This window comes from Melanerpes formicivorus, unplaced genomic scaffold, assembly GCF_026170545.1.
Source record: "Melanerpes formicivorus ecotype bairdi unplaced genomic scaffold, bMelFor1.0.p_v2 SCAF_255, whole genome shotgun sequence".
NCBI classification, from domain to species: domain Eukaryota; kingdom Metazoa; phylum Chordata; class Aves; order Piciformes; family Picidae; genus Melanerpes; species Melanerpes formicivorus.
Genome location: NW_027142607.1, coordinates 275,241 through 301,096, shown reverse-complemented (window position 1 = coordinate 301,096; position 25,856 = coordinate 275,241). Strand labels below are relative to the sequence as shown.

General features: G+C 59.1%; 3 long non-coding RNA genes across 4 annotated transcripts; all 3 read left to right on the top strand.

The window, feature by feature from the left end:
• The first annotated feature begins 11,183 nt into the window (after window positions 1-11,183).
• Window positions 11,184-21,402, top strand: LOC137458498 (uncharacterized). Its single transcript, XR_010991779.1, has 4 exons — window positions 11,184-12,080; window positions 16,506-16,584; window positions 18,459-18,561; window positions 20,781-21,402. It is a non-coding gene; the product is annotated as an uncharacterized lncRNA (long non-coding RNA).
• Window positions 12,304-13,746, top strand: LOC137458494 (uncharacterized). Its single transcript, XR_010991774.1, has 2 exons — window positions 12,304-13,114; window positions 13,204-13,746. It is a non-coding gene; the product is annotated as an uncharacterized lncRNA (long non-coding RNA).
• A 2,176-nt stretch (window positions 21,403-23,578) lies between the features above and the next one.
• LOC137458497 (uncharacterized) lies at window positions 23,579-25,253 on the top strand. 2 transcript variants are annotated; one of them, XR_010991778.1, is made up of 2 exons: window positions 23,579-24,211; window positions 24,663-25,253. It is a non-coding gene; the product is annotated as an uncharacterized lncRNA (long non-coding RNA). The 2 variants fall into 2 exon arrangements; XR_010991777.1 differs by having other exon boundaries at window positions 24,658-25,253.
• Window positions 25,254-25,856: the final 603 nt, after the last annotated feature.

Genomic DNA, 25,856 nt, shown 5'->3' with positions numbered 1-25,856 from the left:
GCGGGTAGCTGGCCGGGGGGTGCCCATGGGGAGCTGCCTGCGGGGCTGGAGGCTTCCCTCTTTCCCTCGGGCGGGGAGCAACTGGCACTACTGAGGCCTAACTCTGTCCTCCTTCCTTGGCAGTGGCTGGCACAGAAGGAAGAAGAGGCCCGCTGCGGAGCGGCGAGGCGACACACGGCGGAGGCAAGAGGCGGCGAGGCAACACACGGCGGAGGCAAGAGGCGGCGAGGCAAGAGGAGCGGCGTCTGGCTGAAGAGCAGGACAGGAGAAAGGCGCCCTGGGCAATGAGACCTCCCTCTCAATTTGGCTGTGGTAACACAAGATCTTTGCCAGCACCGTTAGGGTGCCCTGGTTGGCTTTGTGCTGGGCGACCTCCCTGTAAGCAGGGCTCGGTCTTTGCTTTTGCTGTTGTAGGCCTTTTGCCACCTAGCTCCTTGGCTGCACGGAGACTGGCAACCCTGTAAGGAGGGTCCGAGCCGGCGTCTCGGCCCGTATGGGGGGAAGTGTAGCTGCCTGGACCCCAGCCCCCCCTGTAAGCAGGGGAGGGCCCTTTAAACAGTTTCTCGGCTGCTGGCGGCCTGGCCAGCGTGACGCCCTGTACTTGGGGCATGTCACAACGATTGGCATCCTGAGGCCCCTCTACCTGCATGCATCCCCGGGGGGGCCAGGTCTGACCCTCTGCTCTCCTGCTCAGGGTTAAGGATGCCTGCCCCACCAGTGGCTGCCCAGAGCTTGCTCCCTCTCTTGGGAAGGGCTGTGTGTGTGGCCCCTCTTGCCTCTGTGTGCCTGAGTCTGCTTGTCCTTTAGGTCCCTTAGAAAAGGCTGTAGCTTAGCTTAGGCTTCCCAGGAGGGAAAGAGGGGCTCTGGGCGGTTCCACGGCAGTCTCCTTGGAGGCCTCGAGTGGGGTGGGAGCTCGGCTTGCCCCTCCTTTGATTGGATGGACACAGCGAAGCCGCTTAAGTCGTCTTGCGGCAAGGTGACCCCCCTGTAGTTCAGGGCCTGGGTCTCTGCCTTCATGGCAGCCTGTTCCCTTGGCACCCTGTCAGCTTAACAGCCCCGCACTCGGGGCCTGTGTGACGAGTTATGGAGCCTTCTGTGCCGTTCTGTCCCCTTCTGTCCCCAGCAGCCACCCAAGGTCCCTGTAAGCAGGGCTGGGGAGGCTGCTTTTGGCAGCTAACAGGAACAAACCCTTAGAAGGTTGAGGTCAGTCCCTGGGCTCCTGAAGAGGTGGTGTTGTGCTGCAGCCAGGAGGGCCGGCCCGTAAGTGGGCGCAGGCCAGAGCCCGTGGCTCTCCGTGGGGCTTTTTGGGAGTGCCGGGCCGAGAGCGACCGCCCTGTAGGCAGGGAAGTGCGTTGCCGGTGTCCGGCGGGAGGTTCAAGGAGGGACCCCCCCTGTAATCAGGGCGGGTAGATCTGGTCCCGGCCTTTCAGAGGCATGGGGCCAGGGAGTGTGTGGGGCTTATCTTAGCGTGTTGTTTCCCCCCGCCCCACCCCGTCTTCGGGGCTGGGGCCACAGCCCCCCGGCCTTTGGCCGTGATGCCCCACTGCCTGGCTGCTGTCTTCCTGTAGCTGCGGGGCCAGGCCAAGCTCTCAGCTCCCTGGGTTTCGACCCGCCCGTAAGAGGGGTCGGGGTCCGAGTGCCTTTGCGCTCAGCTGGCAGCCTGTGTGGGGCACCCCCCCCGGCTAGCGGGGTGTGGGTCAAGATGCCCCTGAAGCGGAGAGAAGGAGCCTCCGTGGGCCTTTTGGGACCAGGGCCGCCCTGTAAGTCAGGGCCCGGTCAGTGCCCTGGCATCCCAGGCGCTTTGAAATGCCAGCGGCGGCTCCAGCCCCCTGTAAGCAGGGTCGTGCAGCCGCTCTGGCCGCTGCGTTGCATGCCCAGCTCCATTGCCCAGGGCGTCTGCTGCGGCGCCTGTCTGCGGTCCCGACCGGAAGTGTGCCGTGCGCCGCTTGGGTGAGTCGAGCGAAAGCGGGAAGACTTTGCAGAGCTGGGGGTGTCTGCGGGCGGGTAGCTGGCCGGGGGGTGCCCATGGGGAGCTGCCTGCGGGGCTGGAGGCTTCCCTCTTTCCCTCGGGCGGGGAGCAACTGGCACTACTGAGGCCTAACTCTGTCCTCCTTCCTTGGCAGTGGCTGGCACAGAAGGAAGAAGAGGCCCGCTGCGGAGCGGCGAGGCAACATACGGCGGATGCAAGAGGCGGCGAGGCAACATACGGCGGAGGCAAGAGGCGGCGAGGCAACATACGGCGGAGGGAAGAGGCGGCGAGGCAAGAGGAGCGGCGTCTGGCTGAAGAGCAGGACAGGAGAAAGGCGCCCTGGGCAATGAGACCTCCCTCTCAATTTGGCTGTGGTAACACAAGATCTTTGCCAGCACCGTTAGGGTGCCCTGGTTGGCTTTGTGCTGGGCGACCTCCCTGTAAGCAGGGCTCGGTCTTTGCTTTTGCTGTTGTAGGCCTTTTGCCACCTAGCTCCTTGGCTGCACGGAGACTGGCCACCCTGTAAGGAGGGTCCGAGCCGGCGTCTCGGCCCGTATGGGGGGAAGTGTAGCTGCCTGGACCCCAGCCCCCCCTGTAAGCAGGGGAGGGCCCTTTAAACAGTTTCTCGGCTGCTGGCGGCCTGGCCAGCGTGACGCCCTGTACTTGGGGCATGTCACAACGATTGGCATCCTGAGGCCCCTCTACCTGCATGCATCCCCGGGGGGGCCAGGTCTGACCCTCTGCTCTCCTGCTCAGGGTTAAGGATGCCTGCCCCACCAGTGGCTGCCCAGAGCTTGCTCCCTCTCTTGGGAAGGGCTGTGTGTGTGGCCCCTCTTGCCTCTGTGTGCCTGAGTCTGCTTGTCCTTTAGGTCCCTTAGAAAAGGCTGTAGCTTAGCTTAGGCTTCCCAGGAGGGAAAGAGGGGCTCTGGGCGGTTCCACGGCAGTCTCCTTGGAGGCCTCGAGTGGGGTGGGAGCTCGGCTTGCCCCTCCTTTGATTGGATGGACACAGCGAAGCCGCTTAAGTCGTCTTGCGGCAAGGTGACCCCCCTGTAGTTCAGGGCCTGGGTCTCTGCCTTCATGGCAGCCTGTTCCCTTGGCACCCTGTCAGATTAACAGCCCCGCACTCGGGGCCTGTGTGACGAGTTATGGAGCCTTCTGTGCCGTTCTGTCCCCTTCTGTCCCCAGCAGCCACCCAAGGTCCCTGTAAGCAGGGCTGGGGAGGCTGCTTTTGGCAGCTAACAGGAACAAACCCTTAGAGGGTTGAGGTCAGTCCCTGGGCTCCTGAAGAGGTGGTGTTGTGCTGCAGCCAGGAGGGCCGGCCCGTAAGTGGGCGCAGGCCAGAGCCCGTGGCTCTCCGTGGGGCTTTTTGGGAGTGCCGGGCCGAGAGCGACCGCCCTGTAGGCAGGGAAGTGCGTTGCCGGTGTCCGGCGGGAGGTTCAAGGAGGGACCCCCCCTGTAATCAGGGCGGGTAGATCTGGTCCCGGCCTTTCAGAGGCATGGGGCCAGGGAGTGTGTGGGGCTTATCTTAGCGTGTTGTTCCCCCCCGCCCCACCCCGTCTTCGGGGCTGGGGCCACAGCCCCCCGGCCTTTGGCCGTGATGCCCCACTGCCTGGCTGCTGTCTTCCTGTAGCTGCGGGGCCAGGCCAAGCTCTCAGCTCCCTGGGTTTCGACCCGCCCGTAAGAGGGGTCGGGGTCCGAGTGCCTTTGCGCTCAGCTGGCAGCCTGTGTGGGGCACCCCCCCCGGCTAGCGGGGTGTGGGTCAAGATGCCCCTGAAGCGGAGAGAAGGAGCCTCCGTGGGCCTTTTGGGACCAGGGCCGCCCTGTAAGTCAGGGCCCGGTCAGTGCCCTGGCATCCCGGGCGCTTTGAAATGCCAGCGGCGGCTCCAGCCCCCTGTAAGCAGGGTCGTGCAGCCGCTCTGGCCGCTGCGTTGCATGCCCAGCTTCATTGCCCAGGGCGTCTGCTGCGGCGCCCGTCTGCGGTCCCGACCGGAAGTGTGCCGTGCGCCGCTTGGGTGAGTCGAGCAAAAGCGGGAAGACTTTGCAGAGCTGGGGGTGTCTGCGGGCGGGTAGCTGGCCGGGGGGTGCCCATGGGGAGCTGCCTGCGGGGCTGGAGGCTTCCCTCTTTCCCTCGGGCGGGGAGCAACTGGCACTACTGAGGCCTAACTCTGTCCTCCTTCCTTGGCAGTGGCTGGCACAGAAGGAAGAAGAGGCCCGCTGCGGAGCGGCGAGGCGACACACGGCGGAGGCAAGAGGCGGCGAGGCAACACACGGCGGAGGCAAGAGGCGGCGAGGCAAGAGGAGCGGCGTCTGGCTGAAGAGCAGGACAGGAGAAAGGCGCCCTGGGCAATGAGACCTCCCTCTCAATTTGGCTGTGGTAACACAAGATCTTTGCCAGCACCGTTAGGGTGCCCTGGTTGGCTTTGTGCTGGGCGACCTCCCTGTAAGCAGGGCTCGGTCTTTGCTTTTGCTGTTGTAGGCCTTTTGCCACCTAGCTCCTTGGCTGCACGGAGACTGGCAACCCTGTAAGGAGGGTCCGAGCCGGCGTCTCGGCCCGTATGGGGGGAAGTGTAGCTGCCTGGACCCCAGCCCCCCCTGTAAGCAGGGGAGGGCCCTTTAAACAGTTTCTCGGCTGCTGGCGGCCTGGCCAGCGTGACGCCCTGTACTTGGGGCATGTCACAACGATTGGCATCCTGAGGCCCCTCTACCTGCATGCATCCCCGGGGGGGCCAGGTCTGACCCTCTGCTCTCCTGCTCAGGGTTAAGGATGCCTGCCCCACCAGTGGCTGCCCAGAGCTTGCTCCCTCTCTTGGGAAGGGCTGTGTGTGTGGCCCCTCTTGCCTCTGTGTGCCTGAGTCTGCTTGTCCTTTAGGTCCCTTAGAAAAGGCTGTAGCTTAGCTTAGGCTTCCCAGGAGGGAAAGAGGGGCTCTGGGCGGTTCCACGGCAGTCTCCTTGGAGGCCTCGAGTGGGGTGGGAGCTCGGCTTGCCCCTCCTTTGATTGGATGGACACAGCGAAGCCGCTTAAGTCGTCTTGCGGCAAGGTGACCCCCCTGTAGTTCAGGGCCTGGGTCTCTGCCTTCATGGCAGCCTGTTCCCTTGGCACCCTGTCAGCTTAACAGCCCCGCACTCGGGGCCTGTGTGACGAGTTATGGAGCCTTCTGTGCCGTTCTGTCCCCTTCTGTCCCCAGCAGCCACCCAAGGTCCCTGTAAGCAGGGCTGGGGAGGCTGCTTTTGGCAGCTAACAGGAACAAACCCTTAGAGGGTTGAGGTCAGTCCCTGGGCTCCTGAAGAGGTGGTGTTGTGCTGCAGCCAGGAGGGCCGGCCCGTAAGTGGGCGCAGGCCAGAGCCCGTGGCTCTCCGTGGGGCTTTTTGGGAGTGCCAGGCCGAGAGCGACCGCCCTGTAGGCAGGGAAGTGCGTTGCCGGTGTCCGGCGGGAGGTTCAAGGAGGGACCCCCCCTGTAATCAGGGCGGGTAGATCTGGTCCCGGCCTTTCAGAGGCATGGGGCCAGGGAGCGTGTGGGGCTTATCTTAGCGTGTTGTTCCCCCCCGCCCCACCCCGTTTTCGGGGCTGGGGCCACAGCCCCCCGGCCTTTGGCCGTGATGCCCCACTGCCTGGCTGCTGTCTTCCTGTAGCTGCGGGGCCAGGCCAAGCTCTCAGCTCCCTGGGTTTCGACCCGCCCGTAAGAGGGGTCGGGGTCCGAGTGCCTTTGCGCTCAGCTGGCAGCCTGTGTGGGGCACCCCCCCCCCGGCTAGCGGGGTGTGGGTCAAGATGCCCCTGAAGCGGAGAGAAGGAGCCTCCGTGGGCCTTTTGGGACCAGGGCCGCCCTGTAAGTCAGGGCCCGGTCAGTGCCCTGGCATCCCAGGCGCTTTGAAATGCCAGCGGCGGCTCCAGCCCCCTGTAAGCAGGGTCGTGCAGCCGCTCTGGCCGCTGCGTTGCATGCCCAGCTCCATTGCCCAGGGCGTCTGCTGCAGCGCCTGTCTGCGGTCCCGACCGGAAGTGTGCCGTGCGCCGCTTGGGTGAGTCGAGCGAAAGCGGGAAGACTTTGCAGAGCTGGGGGTGTCTGCGGGCGGGTAGCTGGCCGGGGGGTGCCCATGGGGAGCTGCCTGCGGGGCTGGAGGCTTCCCTCTTTCCCTCGGGCGGGGAGCAACTGGCACTACTGAGGCCTAACTCTGTCCTCCTTCCTTGGCAGTGGCTGGCACAGAAGGAAGAAGAGGCCCGCTGCGGAGCGGCGAGGCAACATACGGCGGATGCAAGAGGCGGCGAGGCAACATACGGCGGAGGCAAGAGGCGGCGAGGCAACATACGGCGGAGGCAAGAGGCGGCGAGGCAAGAGGAGCGGCGTCTGGCTGAAGAGCAGGACAGGAGAAAGGCGCCCTGGGCAATGAGACCTCCCTCTCAATTTGGCTGTGGTAACACAAGATCTTTGCCAGCACCGTTAGGGTGCCCTGGTTGGCTTTGTGCTGGGCGACCTCCCTGTAAGCAGGGCTCGGTCTTTGCTTTTGCTGTTGTAGGCCTTTTGCCACCTAGCTCCTTGGCTGCACGGAGACTGGCCACCCTGTAAGGAGGGTCCGAGCCGGCGTCTCGGCCCGTATGGGGGGAAGTGTAGCTGCCTGGACCCCAGCCCCCCCTGTAAGCAGGGGAGGGCCCTTTAAACAGTTTCTCGGCTGCTGGCGGCCTGGCCAGCGTGACGCCCTGTACTTGGGGCATGTCACAACGATTGGCATCCTGAGGCCCCTCTACCTGCATGCATCCCCGGGGGGGCCAGGTCTGACCCTCTGCTCTCCTGCTCAGGGTTAAGGATGCCTGCCCCACCAGTGGCTGCCCAGAGCTTGCTCCCTCTCTTGGGAAGGGCTGTGTGTGTGGCCCCTCTTGCCTCTGTGTGCCTGAGTCTGCTTGTCCTTTAGGTCCCTTAGAAAAGGCTGTAGCTTAGCTTAGGCTTCCCAGGAGGGAAAGAGGGGCTCTGGGCGGTTCCACGGCAGTCTCCTTGGAGGCCTCGAGTGGGGTGGGAGCTCGGCTTGCCCCTCCTTTGATTGGATGGACACAGCGAAGCCGCTTAAGTCGTCTTGCGGCAAGGTGACCCCCCTGTAGTTCAGGGCCTGGGTCTCTGCCTTCATGGCAGCCTGTTCCCTTGGCACCCTGTCAGATTAACAGCCCCGCACTCGGGGCCTGTGTGACGAGTTATGGAGCCTTCTGTGCCGTTCTGTCCCCTTCTGTCCCCAGCAGCCACCCAAGGTCCCTGTAAGCAGGGCTGGGGAGGCTGCTTTTGGCAGCTAACAGGAACAAACCCTTAGAGGGTTGAGGTCAGTCCCTGGGCTCCTGAAGAGGTGGTGTTGTGCTGCAGCCAGGAGGGCCGGCCCGTAAGTGGGCGCAGGCCAGAGCCCGTGGCTCTCCGTGGGGCTTTTTGGGAGTGCCAGGCCGAGAGCGACCGCCCTGTAGGCAGGGAAGTGCGTTGCCGGTGTCCGGCGGGAGGTTCAAGGAGGGACCCCCCCTGTAATCAGGGCGGGTAGATCTGGTCCCGGCCTTTCAGAGGCATGGGGCCAGGGAGCGTGTGGGGCTTATCTTAGCGTGTTGTTCCCCCCCCGCCCCACCCCGTTTTCGGGGCTGGGGCCACAGCCCCCCGGCCTTTGGCCGTGATGCCCCACTGCCTGGCTGCTGTCTTCCTGTAGCTGCGGGGCCAGGCCAAGCTCTCAGCTCCCTGGGTTTCGACCCGCCCGTAAGAGGGGTCGGGGTCCGAGTGCCTTTGCGCTCAGCTGGCAGCCTGTGTGGGGCACCTCCCCCGGCTAGCGGGGTGTGGGTCAAGATGCCCCTGAAGCGGAGAGAAGGAGCCTCCGTGGGCCTTTTGGGACCAGGGCCGCCCTGTAAGTCAGGGCCCGGTCAGTGCCCTGGCATCCCGGGCGCTTTGAAATGCCAGCGGCGGCTCCAGCCCCCTGTAAGCAGGGTCGTGCAGCCGCTCTGGCCGCTGCGTTGCATGCCCAGCTCCATTGCCCAGGGCGTCTGCTGCGGCGCCCGTCTGCGGTCCCGACCGGAAGTGTGCCGTGCGCCGCTTGGGTGAGTCGAGCGAAAGCGGGAAGACTTTGCAGAGCTGGGGGTGTCTGCGGGCGGGTAGCTGGCCGGGGGGTGCCCATGGGGAGCTGCCTGCGGGGCTGGAGGCTTCCCTCTTTCCCTCGGGCGGGGAGCAACTGGCACTACTGAGGCCTATCTCTGTCCTCCTTCCTTGGCAGTGGCTGGCACAGAAGGAAGAAGAGGCCCGCTGCGGAGCGGCAAGGCAACATACGGCGGAGGCAAGAGGCGGCGAGGCAACATACAGCGGAGGCAAGAGGCGGCGAGGCAACATACGGCGGAGGCAAGAGGCGGCGAGGCAAGAGGAGCGGCGTCTGGCTGAAGAGCAGGACAGGAGAAAGGCGCCCTGGGCAATGAGACTTCCCTCTCAATTTGGCTGTGGTAACACAAGATCTTTGCCAGCACCGTTAGGGTGCCCTGGTTGGCTTTGTGCTGGGCGACCTCCCTGTAAGCAGGGCTCGGTCTTTGCTTTTGCTGTTGTAGGCGTTTTGCCACCTAGCTCCTTGGCTGCACGGAGACTGGCCACCCTGTAAGGAGGGTCCGAGCCGGCGTCTCGGCCCGTATGGGGGGAAGTGTAGCTGCCTGGACCCCAGCCCCCCCTGTAAGCAGGGGAGGGCCCTTTAAACAGTTTCTCGGCTGCTGGCGGCCTGGCCAGCGTGACGCCCTGTACTTGGGGCATGTCACAACGATTGGCATCCTGAGGCCCCTCTACCTGCATGCATCCCCGGGGGGGCCAGGTCTGACCCTCTGCTCTCCTGCTCAGGGTTAAGGATGCCTGCCCCACCAGTGGCTGCCCAGAGCTTGCTCCCTCTCTTGGGAAGGGCTGTGTGTGTGGCCCCTCTTGCCTCTGTGTGCCTGAGTCTGCTTGTCCTTTAGGTCCCTTAGAAAAGGCTGTAGCTTAGCTTAGGCTTCCCAGGAGGGAAAGAGGGGCTCTGGGCGGTTCCACGGCAGTCTCCTTGGAGGCCTCGAGTGGGGTGGGAGCTCGGCTTGCCCCTCCTTTGATTGGATGGACACAGCGAAGCCGCTTAAGTCGTCTTGCGGCAAGGTGACCCCCCTGTAGTTCAGGGCCTGGGTCTCTGCCTTCATGGCAGCCTGTTCCCTTGGCACCCTGTCAGATTAACAGCCCCGCACTCGGGGCCTGTGTGACGAGTTATGGAGCCTTCTGTGCCGTTCTGTCCCCTTCTGTCCCCAGCAGCAGCCGCCCAAGGTCCCTGTAAGCAGGGCTGGGGAGGCTGCTTTTGGCAGCTAACAGGAACAAACCCTTAGAGGGTTGAGGTCAGTCCCTGGGCTCCTGAAGAGGTGGTGTTGTGCTGCAGCCAGGAGGGCCGGCCCGTAAGTGGGCGCAGGCCAGAGCCCGTGGCTCTCCGTGGGGCTTTTTGGGAGTGCCGGGCCGAGAGCGACCGCCCTGTAGGCAGGGAAGTGTGTTGCCGGTGTCCGGCGGGAGGTTCAAGGAGGGACCCCCCCTGTAATCAGGGCGGGTAGATCTGGTCCCGGCCTTTCAGAGGCATGGGGCCAGGGAGTGTGTGGGGCTTATCTTAGCGTGTTGTTCCCCACCGCCCCACCCCGTCTTCGGGGCTGGGGCCACAGCCCCCCGGCCTTTGGCCGTGATGCCCCACTGCCTGGCTGCTGTCTTCCTGTAGCTGCGGGGCCAGGCCAAGCTCTCAGCTCCCTGGGTTTCGACCCGCCCGTAAGAGGGGTCAGGGTCCGAGTGCCTTTGCGCTCAGCTGGCAGCCTGTGTGGGGCACCCCCCCGGGCTAGCGGGGTGTGGGTCAAGATGCCCCTGAAGCGGAGAGAAGGAGCCTCCGTGGGCCTTTTGGGACCAGGGCCGCCCTGTAAGTCAGGGCCCGGTCAGTGCCCTGGCATCCCGGGCGCTTTGAAATGCCAGCAGCGGCTCCAGCCCCCTGTAAGCAGGGTCGTGCAGCCGCTCTGGCCGCTGCGTTGCATGCCCAGCTCCATTGCCCAGGGCGTCTGCTGCGGCGCCCGTCTGCGGTCCCGACCGGAAGTGTGCCGTGCGCCGCTTGGGTGAGTCGAGCGAAAGCGGGAAGACTTTGCAGAGCTGGGGGTGTCTGCGGGCGGGTAGCTGGCCGGGGGGTGCCCATGGGGAGCTGCCTGCGGGGCTGGAGGCTTCCCTCTTTCCCTCGGGTGGGGAGCAACTGGCACTACTGAGGCCTAACTCTGTCCTCCTTCCTTGGCAGTGGCTGGCACAGAAGGAAGAAGAGGCCCGCTGCGGAGCGGCAAGGCAACATACGGCGGAGGCAAGAGGCGGCGAGGCAACATACAGCGGAGGCAAGAGGCGGCGAGGCAACATACGGCGGAGGCAAGAGGCGGCGAGGCAAGAGGAGCGGCGTCTGGCTGAAGAGCAGGACAGGAGAAAGGCGCCCTGGGCAATGAGACCTCCCTCTCAATTTGGCTGTGGTAACACAAGATCTTTGCCAGCACCGTTAGGGTGCCCTGGTTGGCTTTGTGCTGGGCGACCTCCCTGTAAGCAGGGCTCGGTCTTTGCTTTTGCTGTTGTAGGCGTTTTGCCACCTAGCTCCTTGGCTGCACGGAGACTGGCCACCCTGTAAGGAGGGTCCGAGCCGGCGTCTCGGCCCGTATGGGGGGAAGTGTAGCTGCCTGGACCCCAGCCCCCCCTGTAAGCAGGGGAGGGCCCTTTAAACAGTTTCTCGGCTGCTGGCGGCCTGGCCAGCGTGACGCCCTGTACTTGGGGCATGTCACAACGATTGGCATCCTGAGGCCCCTCTACCTGCATGCATCCCCGGGGGGGCCAGGTCTGACCCTCTGCTCTCCTGCTCAGGGTTAAGGATGCCTGCCCCACCAGTGGCTGCCCAGAGCTTGCTCCCTCTCTTGGGAAGGGCTGTGTGTGTGGCCCCTCTTGCCTCTGTGTGCCTGAGTCTGCTTGTCCTTTAGGTCCCTTAGAAAAGGCTGTAGCTTAGCTTAGGCTTCCCAGGAGGGAAAGAGGGGCTCTGGGCGGTTCCACGGCAGTCTCCTTGGAGGCCTCGAGTGGGGTGGGAGCTCGGCTTGCCCCTCCTTTGATTGGATGGACACAGCGAAGCCGCTTAAGTCGTCTTGCGGCAAGGTGACCCCCCTGTAGTTCAGGGCCTGGGTCTCTGCCTTCATGGCAGCCTGTTCCCTTGGCACCCTGTCAGATTAACAGCCCCGCACTCGGGGCCTGTGTGACGAGTTATGGAGCCTTCTGTGCCGTTCTGTCCCCTTCTGTCCCCAGCAGCCACCCAAGGTCCCTGTAAGCAGGGCTGGGGAGGCTGCTTTTGGCAGCTAACAGGAACAAACCCTTAGAGGGTTGAGGTCAGTCCCTGGGCTCCTGAAGAGGTGGTGTTGTGCTGCAGCCAGGAGGGCCGGCCCGTAAGTGGGCGCAGGCCAGAGCCCGTGGCTCTCCGTGGGGCTTTTTGGGAGTGCCGGGCCGAGAGCGACCGCCCTGTAGGCAGGGAAGTGTGTTGCCGGTGTCCGGCGGGAGGTTCAAGGAGGGACCCCCCCTGTAATCAGGGCGGGTAGATCTGGTCCCGGCCTTTCAGAGGCATGGGGCCAGGGAGTGTGTGGGGCTTATCTTAGCGTGTTGTTCCCCCCCACCCCACCCCGTCTTCGGGGCTGGGGCCACAGCCCCCCGGCCTTTGGCCGTGATGCCCCACTGCCTGGCTGCTGTCTTCCTGTAGCTGCGGGGCCAGGCCAAGCTCTCAGCTCCCTGGGTTTCGACCCGCCCGTAAGAGGGGTCGGGGTCCGAGTGCCTTTGCGCTCAGCTGGCAGCCTGTGTGGGGCACCCCCCCCGGCTAGCGGGGTGTGGGTCAAGATGCCCCTGAAGCGGAGAGAAGGAGCCTCCGTGGGCCTTTTGGGACCAGGGCTGCCCTGTAAGTCAGGGCCCGGTCAGTGCCCTGGCATCCCGGGCGCTTTGAAATGCCAGCGGCGGCTCCAGCCCCCTGTAAGCAGGGTCGTGCAGCCGCTCTGGCCGCTGTGTTGCATGCCCAGCTCCATTGCCCAGGGCGTCTGCTGCGGCGCCCGTCTGCGGTCCCGACCGGAAGTGTGCCGTGCGCCGCTTGGGTGAGTCGAGCGAAAGCGGGAAGACTTTGCAGAGCTGGGGGTGTCTGCGGGCGGGTAGCTGGCCGGGGGGTGCCCATGGGGAGCTGCCTGCGGGGCTGGAGGCTTCCCTCTTTCCCTCGGGCGGGGAGCAACTGGCACTTCTGAGGCCTTGTTTTGTCCTTTTGGCAATCTTTGTCAAGGCAGACAGAACGTGGCACTTCTGTGTACTTCTTGTCCTGCTCCTTCAGATATTCTTCATGTGGAAAGCACTCTCAGACTATCCTTTAGTCGCCACAAGCTGTATCAAAGGCCTGCCTCAGCTGATTTTTTGCCTGTTTATGTCTCCTGGCATAATGAGCTGCAGTCCTGTTGTGCAAGAATCCCATCCTTCTTCCATGTGGATTGTCACTTGCACTAGTGCAAAATGGTTGAGGTACCACGCAGCTCTTACTGTGTCCGTTTGAAGTCCATTTTGCTTCGATTCTGGACAGCTTTTCTGTGCTCAGGGTGAACATGCCACAGGTGTAAGGGTGAATTTGTGTTCCCAGTGATCCTCTTCTTTGGGAGAGAATAATTTTTGTTCTGTTGCTCTTATGTGATGCCTCCGTGCTTTTAATGAGTTGGAAGGAAATTTTAAGTGGTATGGAAGCAGTATTCAGCAGGGACACTAAGGACCAGTTTTCAGTTAGTCCACGTGCCAGGCAATGCAGGTGAGAGGGCAGACTCAAATCAAACTCTCCAAAGCTTCTCATCATGTCTTCACATGGAGCAACTGCTCCTTCCCTTGCAGGCATCCTGGCTTGTTTCTAGGCTTAAGCATCTGTTGTGGACGTTCTTTGCACTTTTTAACCCTCCTAAACACCGGGGGGATTCTTCAGGGAACAGTTTAGCTCAATCACAGCACTTATTTGTCTGTAAAATTTTGCCAGTGCTTCTGTAATAAAAAGGTTTTTATTTCTGCTGTAGCTTGCAAGCTGGTGACCACCGTGGGAGCACCGCTCTGTTGTTCACAGAGTGTTTTTTTGTTGCAAACTTGGGACAAATGTGAGATTTAGGTGAGTTACTTTCTTTAGAAGTGTCTGCTCAGCCATCCTCTTCCTGGATCTCTTGGACAGAAGAAAGGTTTGTCTCTCTCTGTTTGCAGTGCCCTGATGAGGACTTGTGCCAACACAGGCTCAGAAAGCTGAAACCACCGAAGGGTTTAGTGGATGAGAGCAAAGCTCAGCCAGTTGCTGAAGGTGGAAACCTTACCCAGAAGGCTGTCCCCAGCTCGGGGTGATAAAAAGAAGAGGAGCGTAGCCGCTCAGCTGTCTTTCCTTCTGTGATGCCACGTGGGGGTGGTAAGGGTGCAGCAGAGGATCAGTGAGGGAGGAGTGGGGGCAGTCTCCCACAAAGGCTGCTTGCAGACCTGAATGTTTGAAATGCCAGAACGTTCTTGGAGGGGAGGGAAAGCCCTGGGAAAGTGTGAGTGTGAGATGTTCCAGCAGAGGGAAAGCGGTGCTGTTTAGCAGGAGATTGCAGGACAGTGATTTGTATGCAGCAAGGCTTTGACCTGACTCCCCCTGGATCTCTGTTATCTTGAAATGCTTCCAGAATAGAAAAGCACAGCCTGAGCAGGCCACAGAGGGTTTGAACTGGAAATAGAAATATCAACTGTGTCTCTCTCAATTAAAACTTTGTGTGTGCTTGTGGTGTGTTGTTTTTTCTTGGAATGGAAAAAGCCTGGAAGGGAGCTCAGCAAAGCTGCTCCCCAGGCAGAGGTGGAGGACCTGCCCCAGACCTGCTGTGTTGGGAGTCTGTTACAGGGGTCTGCTGTTATCTAAAGTGGGCCTGGGGGGTATGAAAAGGGAATTTGGGGGTATCTGAATGGTTCTGAGGGCCTCTGCAGGGTCCTGATGGAGACTGGGGGGAGGTGGTGGGGTTTAGGGTCAGGCATCTCTGTGGGGTTCCAGGTTTTGGGGTCTTGCAGGAGCTGGGGAGGTCTCACTCTGGGTTTTAGTGTACCTGCAGCCCTGGGAGGCCCCAGCTTCGGCTCCCCCTGCACCTAAAGGTAAGCTCGGTGCACCTCCAGGGCTTCAGATTGTGACAAAAGGGGTCTGGGGACATGTGAACGGGACTGGGGGTACCAAGGCGGTTCTGACCTCACCAAGGTGCTGGCTGGGCAGTTTGCTTTATTTTCTGACATTTTTGGGGGTGAATCAAAGGGAGTGGGGGGATTGTGGGTGGGCTGGTTCTGCCACGTGGGGCAGGAGGCTGCTGCAGCAGAGGAGCAGGTGAGTGAGGGCTGGGGGCACCCCCCTAAAGTGCTGAAAACTCTCGGAGGGGACCACAAAATCTTCAAAACTGTAAGCACTGGGGTGAGGCGAGGCGGAGGCAAACCTCTGGTTTGCAGCTGGAGAGGCAGGGGTTGGAGTGATGGTGCGTAAGAAATCTTTGGAAACGACCCCTGTCTGCCCTTTTTAAAGGCTTAGAGAATTGAAAAACAGAAGCCACAGAGGGGCTTGAGCTATAAGCAGAGCCTGTGTCATGCAAATTCAAAACAGTGGTGTGTGGGCGTTGTGGTTTGTAATGTAAATAGAAAAGATTCTGAGCAGGGCCGAGCTGAGCTGCTGCCCACGCCCAGGGAAGTGCTCAATCCCGCCCCGCCTGTGTAATGACACTGCTGCAATGGGCACAGCGCCTGCGCCCTAGCCCGGCTCTGCTCGCGCCACAGGGCCAGCGTCCCGGTGGTCGCTATGGATACGGCGCCTGCGCCCTAGCCTGGCTCTGCTCGCGCCAGGGGGGGCAGCGTCCCGGTGGTCGCTATGGGTGCGGCGCCTGCGCCCTAGCCTGGCTCTGCTCGCGCCCTGGGGGGGCAGCGTCCCGGTGGTCGCTATGGATACGGTGCCTGCGCCCTAGCCCGGCTCTGCTCGCGCGGGGGGTGCAGCGTCCCGGTGGTCGCTATGGATACGGCGCCTGCGCCGCAGCGGGTCCGGTCCCGCGCACGCGCCGTCCTCGCGGGCTTCGGCCCGCTTTTCTGGCCGGGGGGGCGGGCGCCGCGCTGAGCAGCTTTGGAGCCGGAGCGGTGGCGGAGAGCCCTGATTCGGCGCCTGACGCCGTTCTGTGCCCCAGGGTGCCTGCGAACCGCCGTCCTTTGGCGGGGCAAGCGGTCCTGGCGCATTCGGGGAGCTCGCAGTGCGGTTTCCGGTGTCGCTGCCGGCCCGGGACTCCCAGGTGTGTTCCTTCCGGCGTCTGAAGGTGGTCTGGGGCCATCGGCAGGGCTTTTGGGGGTGACGGAGGAGGTCTGGGGACACCTAAAAGGGTCTGGGGATACGTAAAGTTCTGGTGGGGCCATCTGAAAGGATCGAGGGTCGTGGAGAGGCAGCTGGGCACCTCCGACGGACCCTTTGGGAGGTCTCTGCAGGCTCCCGTGGGAGCTGGGGGTGTCTCGGGGTGGGTTTGGGTTTGGGTTTGTGCTGCAAACAGCGTTGATAATGACTTAGAGAAAGACACACAAGAGACTCAGTAAGTCTCTTGTATCGTGCTTCTATTCTGGCGCCTGACACAGGTAGGATCATTTCAAAAGAGCTGTGTGTCTTCAGAGAGGTTTGGGCAAACTTTTATACAAAAAGTTATCTGTCTATAATGACAGAGGTCCAGATGCTGCCTATCTATACAAAGCTTATCTCTCTAAAAGAGCAGAAGTACACATATCATGCAGGTGTCCTTTATCGTATACAAAAGAGCATCTTGTCCAAGACTAACAGAAGTGAATCACTGACAAATCCTGTTATTCCTTCTCTATCCAAAGGCTGTCTGCCAGCCCCTCTCCCCCTCCCTGCGTTCCAGCATTTCAGCTAACAAGCGGAAAATTCTTATCAACTCTGTGGTTCTGTTAATGAGACTTTTCTGTTCATCAGTTCCCCCCTTTCTCACAGCCAACAGTATATTCCTATACTATATTTTCTTAAGGCAAACTTTGGACCCAGGCTTTCTGAGCTATCTTTCCCATGCTGACACTTGTGGAAGTTACTCTCAGATGTAGTCACCCAGTCTGATGCCCCCCAAGTCCAATTCATTGAGGCTTCCCCAAATAAAGGGGTCCTCATTTGGCCTCGAGGAAGTTCAGTGCATATCCAACAGTTAGAGAGATTAGTTTGCAAAGCCAATTCTTGCCTAACGTGTAAGTACATATTGCCTTCCCATCCCTCAATTTCCTTGCTGTGCTGCAAAGATTTTGAGAGGAATTTCTAGGTATTAACTACAGCCAGGGCAATCCTTCAAGTGCCCTAGGAACGCAGTGAAAACCTTTTGGGAATTGTTCCTGCTCTGGTACTCCTCAAGCTATGAGGAGCTCTTCAGGGCAGCTCCAAGGTTAGGTTTGGATTCTCCTGGAGTCGCACACAGAACGAGTCTCACGATTCCAGTGGTCTAATTTCATAGCTGCATTTTCTTCTCTCTGCCTAGGTGACAGGACGACCTCACTAATCAAGAGAGATAGCCTGAGCTCTGCAGGAACCTTGAACCCAAGCAGCCAGTGCCTTCTGTGAGTACAAGCTGTCCTTGCTCAACGTGGAACTAGTTGAGAGCTGAAGCCAGACCACACCTTAATTCCCTTAGCTTCCTCTTCTGCAGATTAAACAGTCCCAGTTCCTTCAGCCACTCCTCATAAGGCTTGTTATCCAGACCCCTCACCAGCTTTGTGGCCCTTCTCTGGACTCACTCTCTCACAAGGGGTGTCCTGGGGAACACCACTTGTGCCCGGCCGTCCACCGGCTGGGTTTAACTCTGTTCCCCACCGCTCTTGGGGCCCAGCCATCCATCCTGTTCTGCTGTCCAGCAGTCCCTTTGAAAAAAAATCCATCTGAAAAAAGAAGTAGCAGAGAAGGAAAGCTGAAGCTGCAAAGATTGCAGTCCCCTCAGTTCTGGTTGTAGCCAGGTGGGGGTTGGTCTCTTCTCCCAGGCAAGCAGCACCAGAACAAGAGGACACAGTCTCAAGCTGTGCCAGGGGAGGTTTAGGCTGAGTGTTAGGAAGAGGTTTACAGCTTGGCCAAAGACTCTTCTGATCCCTGTCTTCTGGTCGTGACCAGCAGCGTGCACGGGTGGCCAAGAAGGCCACTGGCAACCTGGCCAATATCGGGAACAGTGTGGCCAGCAGGAGCAGGGAGGTCATTCTGCCCCTGCACTTGGCACTGGTTAGGGCACACCTTGAGTCCCGTGTCCAGTTCTGGGCCCCTCCGTTTAAGCAAGACGTTGAGTTGCTGGAAGGAGTCCGGAGAAGGGCAACAAAGCTGGGGAGGGGTTTGGAGCACAGGCCTGTGAGGAGAGGCTGAGGGAGCTGGGGTTGCTTAGCCTGGAGAAGAGGAGGCTCAGGGGAGACCTTCTTGCTCTCTGCAACTCCCTGAAGGGAGGTTGTAGCCAGGTGGGGGTTGGTCTCTTCTTCCAGGCAAGCAGCAGCAGAACAAGAGGACACAGTCTCAAGCTGTGGCAGGGGAGGTTTAGGCTAGAGGTTAGGAAGAGGTTCTGCACAGAGAGAGTGATTGCCCATTGGAATGGGCTGCCCTGGGAGGTGGTGGAGTCACCATCTTTGGAGGTGTTCAGGAGGAGACTGGATAGGGTGCTTGGTTGCATGGTTTAGTTGATTAGGTGGTGTTGGATGATAGGTTGGACACGATGATCTTGAAGGTCTCTTCCAACCTGGTCCGGTCCATTCCATTCCAATCAACTAAGCCATGGCACTGAGTGCCTCATCCAGTCTCTTTCTAAACACTTCCAGTGATGGCGACTCCACCACCTCCCTGGGCAGCACATTCCAAAGGCCAATCTCTCTTTCACCCTGCTCTATTCTATTCTATGAAGACCTTCTTCCTAACATCCAGGTTTAATTGGTGAGAGCAACAGACTTGGTTGCTGCCACCCGCTGCTAAGGGTTCTGAGTGGCCCCCAAATGGGGTTTGGAGGCAGGTAAAGGTTTCTTTTGGCAGGTGAAGGGGTTTTGTGGGCATCTAGAAGGGGTGTGGAGCCCCGTGAAAGGGTGTGGGATAGTGTCAGGGGGTTCTGGGCTGGTCTACCAGCGGGTCTGGGGACATTAGAAGCGTCTGGGGGTACCTAAAACGGAGCTGGGCGTATCAGATGGGGGGTTTGGGTGCCTCCAAAGGGGTTTTGTGGGCATCTAAGTTGGGGAATCTGGGGGGGTCCTGAAGGAGTTGGGGGGTTCTCAGTGAGGTTTTGGAGTCTCTATGGAGTGCCTGGAGTCTCCTGGAGTGCCTGTGCTTGAAACCCCCCCAGAGGCCGTGCAGAGTGGTGCTACAGTAGCTCTGCAAGTCTGCCATGGGCTCAGGAGGCTGTGCAGCTGTTAAACCTTTTCTTTTGCTCAAGCACAATCTTTCTGAATTCTTTTCTTGGATTTTTTTTTCCCAGGGTGATGTGAAACTGTCTGATTTTGGGCTAAGCACAGCTGTTCAGAAGTCTCAGAGACCTGAGCTCTACAGGAACCTCACACACAAACCCCCAAGTGCCTTCTGTGAGTACAAGCTGTCCTTGTTCAACATGGAGGTAGTTGAGAGCTGAAGCCAGACCACGCCATAATTCCCTCAGCTTCCTCTTCTGCAGATTAAACAGTCCCAGTTCCTTCAGCCACTCCTCATAAGACTTGTTATCCAGACCCCTCACCAGCTTTGTGGCCCTTCTCTGGACTCACTCTCTCACCTCTGTGTGCTGGGGAACACCACTTGTGCCCGGCCGTCCACCGGCTGGGTTTAACTCTGTTCCCCACCGCTCTTGGGGCCCAGCCATCCATCCTGTTCTGCTGTCCAGCAGTCCCTTTGAAAAAAAATCCATCTGAAAAAAGAAGTAGCAGAGAAGGAAAGCTGAAGCTGCAAAGACTGCAGTCCCCTCAGTTCTGGTGGTACCCTCTGTGAGATCCTAAGCCACCTGAACTGAGCCGGTCAGGCAGCCAAGCTAGTGCAGCAGTGTCTTCTGGAGAGTTGATAGGAGCCAGTTCTGTGGGGTTTGTTGAAGTGAGTGGCCAGTCATTCTACATGAACAATTGTCTTAGTGCTAGCAAGTAGGAGGCTCTGAAGTGTGGTACTTTGAGAGCTCCATTCATACTTGCCCTTCAGGAGGAGCCAGCTCTTTCATTGAAGGATCTTCCTGAGGTGTCCAAGTACAATTTCTGTTGACACTTTTTAGCTCTTACATCCAGGTTGCTGACAGAGGATGTTGGGTTTGTGGGCCCTGGCAGCGACAGTTTTCCAAAGAGGAGCTCTAAGGCCAGCTGCAAGGTTAGGTTTGGATTCTCCTGGGGTGCCTGTGCTTGAAAGCCCCCCAGAGGCCGTGCAGAGTGGTGCTCGCAGTAGCTCTGTGCAAGTCTGCCATGGGCTCAGGAGGCCAGTATCTAGAGAGAGGGAAGGACAGAGACACTTCTAAGACAGTTTTAAAGAAATAATTATGAGAAGAGGCAAATTAATTCTGGGGACTCATGTGATATATCTGTTTAAGAGAAAAAAAAATGAAGGAGGTTTCTGACCATAACCAGGCTGACAAAGCACAGTAATGTGGTTTCCTATGGGATTCAACTCCTCCTGCATTGCACAGGACACTTCAACAGCTGTCCTGACAAGCTATAAGTAATGAACTTAATCCACCCTGTGCGAGCAATGGGGCAAAAGATTACAAAATCCATGTATGCAATTGAGATGTGTTACGTTGGGACGCCCAGGATACAGCTCATCAAGCTCTCCTAGTGTTTAGACGCAAGATGGAAGAAGGAAGGGGGAAGACAGAGCAGAAGGTCTATTTAAATATGAAACTCCTAGGCTGAAAGAAAAGAAAAACATTTTAAAGAGCACTCAGTGAGACTCTGTCACCAGCATAGCTAATCACAGAATCACTGAGTGTTAGGGGTTGGAAGGGACCCCAAAATAGCATCCGGTCCAACCCCTGTGCCAGTGCAGGATCACCTGGGGCAGGTTTTGAATGTCTCCAGAGACTCCACTAACTCTCTGGGCAGCCTGCTCCAGGGCTCTGGCACACACAGTGAAAAGGTTTTCCCTTCTGTTCCTGTGGAACTTCCTCCTTTTATTCGTCGGACGCAGCGAAGCCGCTGGGTCGTGTTGCTGCGGCAAGGTGACCACCCTGTAGTTCAGGGCCTGGGTCTGTGCCTTCATGGCAGCCTGTTCCCTTGGCACCCTGTCCGCTTAACAGCCCTGTACTCGGGGTCTGTGTGACGAGTTGTGGAGCCCTCCATCCCCCTTCTGTCCCCAGCAGCAGCCCAAGGTCCCTGGAAGCAGGGCTGGGGAGGCTGCTTTAGGCAGCTGACAGGAACCAACCTTGCCTGGCCCTTAGGGGGCTGAGGTCAGTCCCTGGGCTCCTGAAGAGGTGGTGTTGCGCTGCTGCCAGGAGGGCCGGCCCGTAGGTGGGGCACGGGCCAGAGCCTGTGGCTCTCTGTGGGGCTTTTTGGGAGTGCTGCTGAGGCCTCACTCTGTCCTGTTGGCATCCTTTGTCAGGGTAGCCAGATCCTAGGCCTGATGTCTATCGTTAGCTCAATCGCAGAATTTCCTCGTCTGCTGTTCCTGTCCGTAAATTTTTGCCAGTGCTTCTGTAATAAAAAGGTTTTTATTTCTCCTGTAACTTGCAAGCTGGTGACCTCCTTAGGAGCACCACTGTGTTGTTCACAAAGTTCTTTGCTGTTGCAAAGCTGGGAGAAGTGTGAGGTTCAGCTGATGAAGTTTCTCTCTTTAGGGGTGTCTGCTCAGCCGTCCTCTTCCTGGATCTCGGAGCTTTGTCTCTCCCTGTTTGCGGTGCCCCGACAAGGACTTGTGCCGACACATCCTCGGGAAGCTGAAACCACCAAAGGGTTTAATGGGTGAGAGCAAAGCTCAGCTGTGTGCTGAAGCTGCAAACCTTGCCCAGAAGGCTGTCCCCGGCTCGGGGTGATAAAAAGAACAGGAGCGTAGCCGCTCGGCTGTCTTTCCTTCTGTGATGCCACAGGGGGGTGGGCGAGGATACAGCAGAGGAGCAGCGAGGGAGGGGTGAGGGCAGCCTCCCACAAAGGCTGCTTGCAGACCTGAAATGCCAAATGTTTGAAATGCCAGGACGTTCTTGGAGGGGAGGGAAAGCCCCGGGAAAGTGTAAGAGTGAGTGTGAGGTGTTCCAGCAGAGGAACAGCGGTGCTGCTTATTGAGAGATTGCAGAAGGGCAGTGATTTGTGTGCAGAAAGGCCTTGACGTGACCCCCCTCTGTTCTGTAGAAAGGCTTCTAGAGGAGAAAAGCACATCCTGAGCAGAGCCACGGGGGGGTGTGGGGTGTGGTTTGAAACAGAAATAGCAACTGTCTCTCAATTAAAACAGTGGATTGTCTTTCATGTGTGTGTGGTGTGCTGTTTTTCATTGACTGGAAAAAGCTCTGCAGGGAGACCAGCTGATCTGCTCCCGAGGCACAGCAGCACCGGACCTGCTGAGCGTTGGGGGCCTGTTAAGGAGGGTCTGCTGTCATCTGAAGTGGGCTTGGGGGTATGAAAGGGGAATTTGGGGGCATGTGAAGGGTTCTGGGAGCATCTAGAGGTGTCTGGGGACCTCTGGAGGGGCTCCTGGGTCATGTCTGGAGGGTCAGGGAGGAGTGGGGGGGTCTGTGCCTCAGTGTGGTTTCGGGGTCTCTGTGTCAGGTCCCCACAGCGTGTGGGTTGCTGTGTGGCATTGCTGGAGTCTCGGTGTCCCTAGCGCCCCTGACTCTTCTGCTCACTGCTCCCACCTTGTGGGCACGGCCAGGTACTGCTTGCTGTCGCCTGCTGCCAAGGGTGTGAGTGGCCTCTGCAGGGAGGCGCAGAGAGGTATTCTGGGGCGTCTAGAGGGGCTTTGTGGGCATCGAGAGGTGTCTGGCGGCCTCTGGAGGGTCTCCGGGGGGGTCTCTGGAGGGTCCTGAAGCAGCTGAGGGGGCGGGGAGTGGTGGTGCTGTGTTAGAGGTCTCTGGGGGGTTCCAGGTTTTGGGGTCCCGCAGGTTTGGGGTGGTCTCACCCCGGTATTGGGTGTCCTGCAGTCCCAGGACCCCCCAGCCACATCTCCCCCGGCATCTCAAGGCGAGCTGCGAGCACCTCAAGGGCCTTAGAGGGTGACAAAGGAGGTCTGGGGGCATGTAGACGGAAGTGAGGGCACCAAGACGGCACCGCTCTCCCCGTGACAGCGCCTGCCCTTCCCAAGATGGCGTCGCCCTCCCCGTGACAGCGCCTGCCCTTCCCAAGATGGCGTCGCCCTCGCCCCGTTGGCTCCGACCTAGCCAGCGTAACTATCGTCCCCTCTGCTTTCTCCGCTCCGCATCAGCTCAGTGTAGACTCTGCTGCTCTCTGGAGTTGTTCTGTCCCTGCTGCAGGACTCTGCTATGGGTCTGAGGGTGGGCAGCAGCGAGGGGGGGGGGGGGGGGGCCGAGAAACACCAGCGGCGGGGGGGGGGGGTGGGGCTGTGTCGATTTGCCACGGTCGGGAGCAGTCTGCTCCCAGTTCACGAGCTGTTCTCCTGTCTCTCCCAGCTCTTGCAGGCTGACCCCAATGCCCTCAGACTCGCCCAGCGATCCCAGGGTGAACCCAGCAGCACCCAGACTCGCCCAGCGATCGTCACGTGATTAGGGGCCGCGCAGAGGAGGGGCAGGGAGCACAGAAAGCGGCGGCGGCGCTGTGAGGGGATAGGAAAGGGAAGGGGTGGGAAGGGAGCTAGAGGGGAGGGGGTGCGGGGAAGAGCGCGCAGGTTACGTCACTGGAGGTGGGGCTTGAGGAGGACAATAGGCTGGCTATGGGGGGCGGGGCTGGAGGACTGGAGGCGGGGCTAGAGGGCGGCAATAGGATGGCTATGGGAGGGGGCGGGAACAAGAGGTCATCTGCGTCACAGGGGGGCGGGGTTTGAGTGAAATAGGATGGCCGTGGAGGGGGCGGGGAAAGGGCTGAGGGAGGTTGCAGGAGGCGGGGCAGGAGGACTGGAGGCGGAGCTGGAGGAGGGCAATAGGATGGCTATGGGAGGGGGCGGGGAAAGGGCTGAGGGTGGTTGCAGGAGGCGGGGCAGGAGGACTGGAGGCGGGGCTGGAGGGCGACAATAGGATGGCCATGGAAGGGGGCGGGGCTCGAGGAGGGCAGCAGGATGGCTATGGGGGGCTACGGAGTCCCTGTTGTGTCGGCACAAGGGCTACGGCTGCTGCGACGGTACAGCCTCGCCCTGCCAGCCTAGCAGGGGATCTCCTGCTTGGCTTGTGTGGGCTCCAGCTAGGGTTTGATCTCTGTCAGTCAGGAAGGAAAGGCTGAAAAGGAAATTGCTGAGTCCACGCTTTTACCGAGGAGCTGAAGCTTCTGCCAGTGTAGACTCCAACCGAGCAGGTAGGTAAGCAAGCAGAAGTCCTCTGATGGGTATAATGGGGGTGGCAAAGAGACTTCCCTTGTTTCCAGTGTGGAAAACCTCTTGTTTGTCCCCTGACCCCAGGAGCTTCTCACAGGGGCTGTGTTCCTCACTAACAGCAAGGCTGCGCTCGGCCCCTGGGGATGCTGCAACCGGAGCAGAGAAGCTGTGCTCCTGGCAGTTCTCTCTCCACCTGGATCAGGATGAAGGTTCAGGCCATTGCTCTGCAGCTGGGCACTGCTGAGAGCTGCAGCTGGTGCCCAGATCAAAGACAGCTTTGTCTCTAAGGCCAGTGCTTCTCTGCAGAGGAACCAAGATTTCTCTGCAGGTGTTGCCCAGGGTTCCTCATCTGCTCAGAATGCCCAGCTCCAGTGCCAGGCTGATGTCACCTCACAGCCGTCACTCTGTCGGTGCTCGCCTAGGAGTGCCGGAAATCTTCCTGGAACTATTGGAGAAAAGGAAGCTTTGTCTGTCTCTGTTTGCGGTGCCCTGAGAAGGACTTGTACCGACACAGGCTCAGAAAGCTGAAACAAAACAATGAGAGCAACAGATGGAAGAGATTGCTTGATTGCCAGCAAGAAATGCACCAACTGCAAGGTGATTTTGGGGTAGTAAATCCCAGAAGGTAAATCAACATTGCCAAATGGCAGTGTTTCCTCTTCACCATGGGTTACCCTATTAGAATATGTATTTCCAGCATAGAGGGGATCTTTGCTGCGTGACTAAGAGTGGGATTGTTCCAGTGGGAAACATCATCTGCTCCTGAGCCATTGGAATCTCTCCCAGAGAGACGCAGAGGTACTGTGCTGACAGGCAGAAGCAACCAGAAGGGTTTCAGGTTAGGGGTAGGTGTTGATTCTGGCCTAGAAACCCCTTAATGAGTTTTGTGCCTTGTTACCTGAGAAACAAAGTTTGTCCTGTTGTGTTTCCACCCCTAGAAAAAGCTGAAGAGCTTTGGTTCACCATGCTAAGTTGGCAGGGCAGGAAGACATCAGCGCCCAGCCTCCAGCCACGCCCGCTGGAACATGCTTTCCAATTAGTGCGCTACCTCTTAGGTTTCCAACCTGGGTATTCAAAGAACGCCGAGGAAAGTGGGGGCAGGTGCTTTTGGCAGGCAGCCTCCAATGAGCAGGCCCGGGGCAACGAGGAGGTGGCAGCAGCCAGCACATGCAGGCATTTCCTGGGGCTCAGTGAATGTTTAGAGCTCAGGGGCTCAGCCTGTGTTTCCGCTTCCTTTTCTTCAGCACAGGAGTTCGGTTTGGCTGTCCGGAGCCTTGCTCTGCACCCGAATGCCGTACCGAGCGTGAGGGAAAGATGAAGCGACACCCACGTAGGCACCCAGGGAAAAAGCGGAGGTTGTCTTAGGAGCCGGATTGAGACAAAATTCACCCAACTCCTTCTGCGGTGGTGTACGGGAAAGAGTCGGTAGGGGAAGCCGCAGGACAGCCTGCAGCAAAGCTCAGGACTTGTTCCCTCGCCTCTGCCTTCTGCACGTCTCCTCGTCGGCTGCCTGTAAGCGAGACGCTTCACCAGCTGGCTTGTTTTTATTCAGCAAAGTTATGGCATGGAAGTTATCTGGTAGGAGTCGTTGCTAAACAGATGTAGTTGAAGCTTTGTATCTTCCGTTCTCTCTACTAGTTACTCTAATCTTGCCCTGTTGGTTTAGCCCATCAGTTTTCATGCTCTCTTCATCTATTAATAGCAGAAGAAAGGGCCCCTTGATTCCAGTATTTCTTGCTGTAGTTCAGAGGTAGAGTTGGCTTTCCCTCTGACCTTTTACACTTTTACTTTGTGTTAAGTGGAACCCAAAACTGAATAGGATACTTTGTGTAAAGCTTGAGCAGCCCATAACTTTCCAATTATTATACTGCATGCACTACTGCTTTGCAACATTCACAGGACTGTGGTGGTGTCAGATAGTTCACTTGCATTTAGCTCCTCAGGGGCCAGGCCTTCCTTTGGGCTGATAGTCTTGGCCAAAGCTGCAATGTTCAGTCCTTGCTGTGAAAGGCAGGAGGTTCATCAGGAGGTTTCCTTTCTGAGGAGGTTCCCCTCAGAAAGGAAACTGGTGACATGGTCACAAGTGATGAGGAAAAGGCTGAGGTGCTTAATAACTTCTTTACCTCAGTCTTCACTGCAAGGGCCTCTAGCCACACTCCTGATGTTATGGAAGTCAAAGCCAGGGACGGGGAGGAAGAACTGCCCATTGTAAGTGCAGATCAGGTTCGTGATCATCTGAAGAACCTGAAAGTGTTCAAGTCCATGGGACCTGACGGGATACACCCACGGGTGCTGAGAGAACTGGCAGAGGAGGTTGCTAAACCCCTCTCTATTATATTTCAAAAGTCATGGCAAGCTGGGGCAGTCCCCACAGACTGGAAAAGGGGAAACATTGCCCCCATCTTCAAAAAGGGCAAGAAGGAGGAACCGGGGAACTCCAGGC